Source organism: Cebus imitator, unplaced genomic scaffold, assembly GCF_001604975.1.
Source record: "Cebus imitator isolate Cc_AM_T3 unplaced genomic scaffold, Cebus_imitator-1.0 Scaffold12, whole genome shotgun sequence".
NCBI lineage: Eukaryota > Metazoa > Chordata > Mammalia > Primates > Cebidae > Cebus > Cebus imitator.
Window position 1 is genome coordinate 206,865 of NW_016107327.1, and position 6,867 is coordinate 213,731.

At 37.0% G+C, this 6,867-nt stretch overlaps 1 long non-coding RNA gene across 1 annotated transcript in view; it reads left to right on the top strand.

The window, feature by feature from the left end:
* Positions 1-6,642, top strand: part of LOC108282146 — an 8,580-nt gene extending 1,938 nt beyond the window's left edge. The window contains exons 2-3 of the long non-coding RNA XR_001816285.2: positions 5,229-5,366; positions 6,585-6,642. This is a non-coding gene — a long non-coding RNA (uncharacterized LOC108282146). The remainder of the gene's footprint in view (positions 1-5,228; positions 5,367-6,584) is intronic.
* The last annotated feature ends 225 nt before the right edge of the window (positions 6,643-6,867 follow it).

A 6,867-nucleotide genomic window follows, 5' to 3' on the forward strand; every position in this document is an offset into this window, starting at 1 on the left:
TTTATTTGAGACGAAGTCCCTCTCTGTCATCTAGGCTACAGTGCAATGGCACAATCTTGGTTCACTGCAACCTCTACTTCCCTGGTTCAAGCAATTCTCCTGTCTCAGCCTCCCAAGTAGCTGGGATTACAGGTGTGTGCCACCACGCCCAGCTAATTTTTTGTAATTTTAGTAGAGATGGGGGTTTCGCCATGTTGGCCAGGCTGGTCTTGAATTCCTGATCTCAGGTGATCTGCCCACCTTGGCTTCCCAAAGTGCTGGGATTACAGGCGTGAGCCACCACACTCAGCCACAATTCCTATTTCTGAAAGACGAAAAGTCCCTGACTACAGTCTTTGAGTTTTAGCCTAAATTTTCTATTTGCTGGAAATTGTTTTAAATTGTCGATATCTTAGAGCATCATTTTCTCACTTATTAGTCTTTGCAGAGTGATTTCCACTGATGTATTAAAACCTTCTTGCAATCGACAAAGGATTACATGGAAGGATATGTGTATAATAAATGTCCTGCTGTAACCTTTCTCAGCCATGGTACATCAGATACTATATGGTTTTCTAAAACACAGAGTGCCAAGAGAATAGGCCATACATATATGTATGTGTTGAAGAATGCTCGTTGTCACATACTCTAATGCCCATGGGTTTTAAAATTAGCATTATGTCAGGTTAAGGTGGCACATGCCTATAATCCCCACTAATTGGGAGGCTGAAGAGGGAGGATTGCTTGAGGTCATGAGTTTGAGACCACCCTGGGCAACATAGTGAGACCACATCTCTAAAAATAAATAAATAAGAATTTTAAAAAAGTTTTTTTTCTGAAATGGGGTTGGTTACAAAATGAAACAAATTGTTCTTTCATGGAATTAAAGAATGACAGACCTGAAAGGACTGTAGATTGACCAGCTCACACATTTTATAGACAAGGAAACTGATGCACAGAGAGGCTGACATATCAAAGGTCACACAGCTAGAGAGTGAAGGAGAGAGCATTAAAGTCTAGTGCTTCCTCCATTCACCTCTATTGCTTAAATTTGCAACAATTGTGAAAATTAAGTACATACATAGAAGCCCTGATGAAATGAAAATTGGCATTCCTGTTTCCTAATGGCACACCTAGGATGAGAAACCTGGCCTCATCCTTTTTCATTCACTTATTCCAAAGCCCGAGGATGACCTCTCTCCCCCATTGCCATCACCATTTTACATTTTTCTAATTTTCTCCTCAGAACTATCTAATGTTTTATTTTTCCTTCCATGGAATGAGAAGAAGTAGAAAGTTCAGACTCTGGGAGGGAAACAGGAAGAAAGGTGGAAAGAAATAAAGGGAAGAGAGAAAAATATAATTTCTCCTTCCCAGCTCTCTATTTTTTCTATTTTCAGGTGTCAATATTATTCTAGTGTTTTTGTTTTGTTTTGTTTTGTTTTTTATTATTTTTATTTTTTAGATGGTGTCTTTCTCGTCTCCCAGGCTGGAGTGCAATGGCATGATCTGGGCTCACTGCAACCTCTGCCTCTCAGGTTCAAGCAATTATCCTGCCTCAGGCTCGTGAGTAGCTGGGAATACAGGCACCCACCACCATGCCTGGCACATTTTTAGTAGAGATGGGAGTTCACTATGTTGGTTAGGCTGGTCTTGAACTCCTGGTCTCAAGTGATCTGCCCACCTCGGCCTCCCAAAGTCCTGGGATTATAGGCGTGAGCTACCTTGTCCAGCCCTAGTGCTGTGTTTTTAAAAATTAGAAAGAAACGAAATGCCTGTCAACAACAAAGTCGTTAAATAAGTAGTTTTCAATATTTGGTGTGTTTCAGAGTCTCCTCTAAATACTCCTTTTTTTAAATTTTAATTTTTATCTATTTTTATTTTTTCCATTGGTTAAAAGACACTCCTAAATATATGAATGTTTGAGCCTCATGCCAGACCTTCTGTATAAGCTGGACACTGGCAAGAGGAGAATGACCAAACTTCATAGGTGATCATAATGCAGACTGAAGTCTGCTAAGTACACACCAAATTATATTATGATAAATTCATGCAAAGGAATACTATGCAGCCATCAAAAGGATAATGTAGATCTACATGAATTTACATTGGTGAATGTCCATAATATGTTGAGTGAAAAGGTCAGGTGAAAGAATAATAATTTTAAGATTATTTCATTTATTTAATAATATATATTATATAACATATACATGCAATTATAGCATATTGTGAATATGTGTGTATGTATGTATAATATCAGAAAGAATATGGAGCCAGTGTTCTACAGTGGTGTTAGAGACTTCCATTTTCCGCCCAATATAGCTCCATTTTTGAATTTTTATACGAGTCTATTACGAACCATGCATACTGTGTTGAGGGGGAGTGTTAAAATAAGAAACTGCCTGGGAGCTTCTGTCCTTAAATGACAAGGTCAGCGAATCTTCTGATGAGGATTAAATTAATTAACACTATTTAAATAATTTACCACTGTAAAAATGTTTTATTCATCTTCTCTTTGAGCTTACTCTTTTCAACCATTCTAAATTACAGATAGCACACGTTTAACTTACCTTATAAATTAACTTCTTCACCTAGAACAGGAAAGAAAACAAAATTTACTGCCCACCTGTTTTGTGGCAAAAGCCACAACTTGTAGTGAGGTTAGTTCACTAGCTTTCATAAGAGAAAGAATAAAATGATCATCTTTCAGGACAGATACACTGTTTGTGTCACAGGCACTCCTGAAATATATTACTACATACTAACACTAGAGTATCTTGGAACATGAGTGAATATTTTATTGGAGAGGGAGAATAGGTTCAGTTTTCCTACATGGCATTAATTGTTAAAAAAAAAAAAAGACAGACATTTAAAAATCAATTTACCATTTCTCACAGATCAGGCATGTTTAATAATTTTGAGTCCCTGAGTAAAAAGTTTGGAAAAAGTTGGCTATAATTTTATTTGCAAGGTAAATAATTTCCCAGACACTCTGCAGTGTGGTCACCCCCATGAAAGGAGAAAAAGGACAGAGTAGTAGAGGTAATGTATGTTTCTCTGTGTTGTTTCTTTCTGCCTGATTTGGCATTATATTGTGTTTGTGATTTTTAAAAAAATTATAAATTAGGTCAAATTCTTTTTGTAGGTAGACAGAATATTAATATAGTTACATCAATAAATATTTAACTTTGTATGCCTATGTATATTTCTCTACATATATCTCTCAAACTATAAATTAATTATTAACAACGTGAGTCTTTTCATTTTCCTAAGACTCTGAGCCACTTCCTCTAGTTGGTGGTTGTATGTATTGTACAAATGAGCCTATTGTATATAGGTTGTTTAACTTTAATTTGAAAAAAAAAACACTTCCATGGCCATTGTATCCTTAAACCAACTGGTTAATTCACAGGTATGTATTGTTGGTGAGGAGAGCAAAACCCTACATATTGTAATCTTCTAAAAATACAACCTATCATTACTTTTAGAAAAACAAGCCCAAATACCTGACTGTGTGTCAGAGATTTTATATATTTGGAATATGGTATGACAAAAGTTGTACTAAAAATAGATGCAGGCCTTTGATATGAGAAAGATCTTGGCTGGGCATGATGGCTCACACTGGTAATCTCAGTACTTTGGGAGGCTGAGGCAGGAGGATCACCTGAGGTCAGGAATTGGAGACCAGCCTGGTCAACATGGTGAAACCCCATCTCTACTAAAAATACAAAAAAGTTTAGCTGGGCATGTGATGGCGCATTCCTGTAATCCCAGCTTCTCAGGAGGCTGAGGCAGGAGAATCACTTGAACCTAGGAGGCGAAGGTTGCAGTGAGCTGAGGTCACACTGGCCTGGGCAACAGAGTGACACTCTGTTTCAAAAAAAAAAAAAGAAAGAAAGAAAAATCTCATGTTCTTTCATAAAAAGATATTGGTTTTGCCTAACCAATTCTATCATTTCTAGATATCTTGAAGTCCTCTTCAGATTTGTAACTAATTATAAAATTATTATTATATGTATGCGATGTTTTCATATTTATTGCAAAACTTACAAGACCAATTTTTCACATTCAGTTTTTGCTATTGTCATTAATGTTGTTTTTGTGGAAAATGGAGATAACAAAAAAGGATTAAAATCCTGGATTTATTGTGATCAAAGACAGCCTGATGGTTAGCCTCTTCTAAATCTTAAAGCACTGACTATTAACTTTCACAATAATATTAAACTTCTTACCCCTGCTAATATATATGCAAAAGAACCAACGCAAAATACTTGAGCTCAGAGCTTTACATATTTCTCCATATGGATTCTTAGACATCTGTGGAAACACCTGAGTCAGATCTGTTCCTGAATGCATTTGTTTGGCTCTGCTTTAATTCTGTATATATCACACAGCTCCCCAGGCATGCTCGAAGCACCAGCTATTTAGACTCAGTCTTTTCCTAATACCGGCTTAACCTCCAACCTCAAATATGGTGAAAATCTGTATCTCTCCTATACTGCTGAAGACTTTCTAGGGGCTTATGTTTTCTGAAGCCAGGTTCTGTCCCAATTTCTGGTTGAGGATGAAATTTCTTTCAGATTGATCTAACAGTAGTTCTTTTTGATTCTCAGTCCTAAAACAATCCAAAACAGGAAGCAGAGTCCCTATTCCATTAATTGCCACATACCATAAACAAGGCAGTGGATGTGGCTGGCTTTTCTGAAGGATAGGCATAATATAAAACTGAGAAAGCTTGTCCTTAGAAATCTGTGTCATTCTTGTGTTTTTTTTCTCCTCAGGCGTCAGCTACCCAGTATTTTCTAAGCCCTTGTATCTGTCCTCAAATTTTTCACTTTTCCCACTTTCTGCCCATTCTTATGAAGAGAGAATTTTTTTCCCCTCTTTTCCTTGCTCCTTTGCTTTTCAGAACTTCCTTTTCTTCAGCTAGGATGACTATCAAGATGCTTTGCTAAACCAGAGTTTTCCCTCTAGAAGAAATTCTGCCACAAGCTAATTTTTTTTAATCAAAAGAATGATGCAGGCATAAGACTTAAAAACTTTCCACAGAGAATGCAGAGAAAGTGTGATTTTCTCCCACCCCATACTGCAAATGCCCGAATTCTCGTGGTTCTTACTCAAAGGTATCTCTTTGTGCCAGTTTCCTGGGTACATAAGTGTGTCTATATCCCCATGTTTTGAAAAGTACTGTGCTGTGTACCTCCCAATTCCGCTGCATATCCACTTTTGACCTTTTCTTCATCACTCAGAGTTCCTCTTAGATGCATCCTCAGGCTCCTGCACCTTGGGCTTCACGTTGGAAGATGAGAGAAGAGAAGAGAGGTGGGGCCTTGTCCTGGCTTCCTGAGATCCCACTGCGGCTCTCTCTGGTGACTCTTTTCTTCCATGTATTGTATTTGTGCCTTTCCTTCACCTGTTTAGGCCTTTTTGTGGTTACAGTGCCTCATCCTCTCTCTAGAGGTTTTTCCGCACCCCAACCAGAACTTATAAACAGTCTCCTTTTAAAACTCAGATTATCCAGTATGACTGTGCTATATGCTGCCTTTAGGGAATCCCAAAAATACAGAGCAAAGCACCACATGTATGGTTTTCTGGAGCTTAGCTGTCAGGCCGTATCAACTTGCATGCAATCAACCTGAGGCCTTTATGAGCATAATTTCCAATTGCACTGATGTCATTTATTTACCCAGTCCCTCACTGGTGGCAAATAGTTTGTTTCCAGTCATCCTATGTATAACTTTACTACAAACATAGATCCCAGTGTTTGTGTCTTTGCACATATGTGTAAGCATTAACTGCAGGATAATTTTTAAAAATAGTAATTGCTACACCAAAGAGTTTTTGTATTTAAAATATTAATAAATACCGACAAGTGCGCCACTTAGAGGCTCGCATTAGTCTATACTGCCGTTGACAGTGTCTTGTCATTATAGTGTATTATTTGCCAAATCAATAGGTGTAGGAAGGTATCTTGTTGCGATTTTAATTTGCATATTCAAAATTTAAGATGCACAACAACTTTCCATGTACTTAAAATGATTATTTCCCCTGAGACGCTCCTTTCCCTATTTCTCTTATGTAAGTGCTTTAAAAAATATTATGTAATATATTCTTCTTATGTAAGTACTTTTTTAAATATTAAGGAAATTAATTCTTTTTCTCTCTTATGCATTTCAAATTTTTATTTTCATATCACATTGATTTATAGCTTTACTTTTGAAACACTTCCAATAAAGAAAATTTAAATTTTGTATAGTGACATTTATTAATCATTTATTTTCTTTGTTAGCAAGGCCTCCCCCATTCTGAGACAATAGAAAGATTCACACTTTCTCGTAGTATTTTAACTATTTTATTTTTTATGTTTTTATGTTTAAAATATTGAACTGTGGACATTTTTGTTATAAAAAATTAAGCAGGTCTAGTTTCTCCTCGATGTTAGTGATGTTCCTTCTCCACTTAATGACTGCTCTCATGTTTCCCCATGACTTGAAAAAACGCCACTTTTGTATATGTATTAGTTTGTTTCTGTACTGCTATAAAGAAATATCTGAGACTAGGTAATTTATAAAGAAAAGAAGTTTAATTGGTTCACTGTTTTGCAGGCTGTACAGAAGCATAGCATCTTCTGCTTCTAGGGAGGCCTCAGGAGATTTACAATCATGATGGAAGGTGAAGGAGAACCAGGAATGTCTTACATTGCTAGAGCAGGAACAAGAGAGAAGAAGGGAGGTGCTACACACTTTTAACACAACCAGATCTTGTGATAATTCACTCACTCACTATCACAAGAACAGCACTGAGGAGATGGTGCTAAATCATTCATGAGAACTCTGCCTCTGTAATCCACTCACCTCTCACCAGGCCCCACCTCCAACACTGGGGATT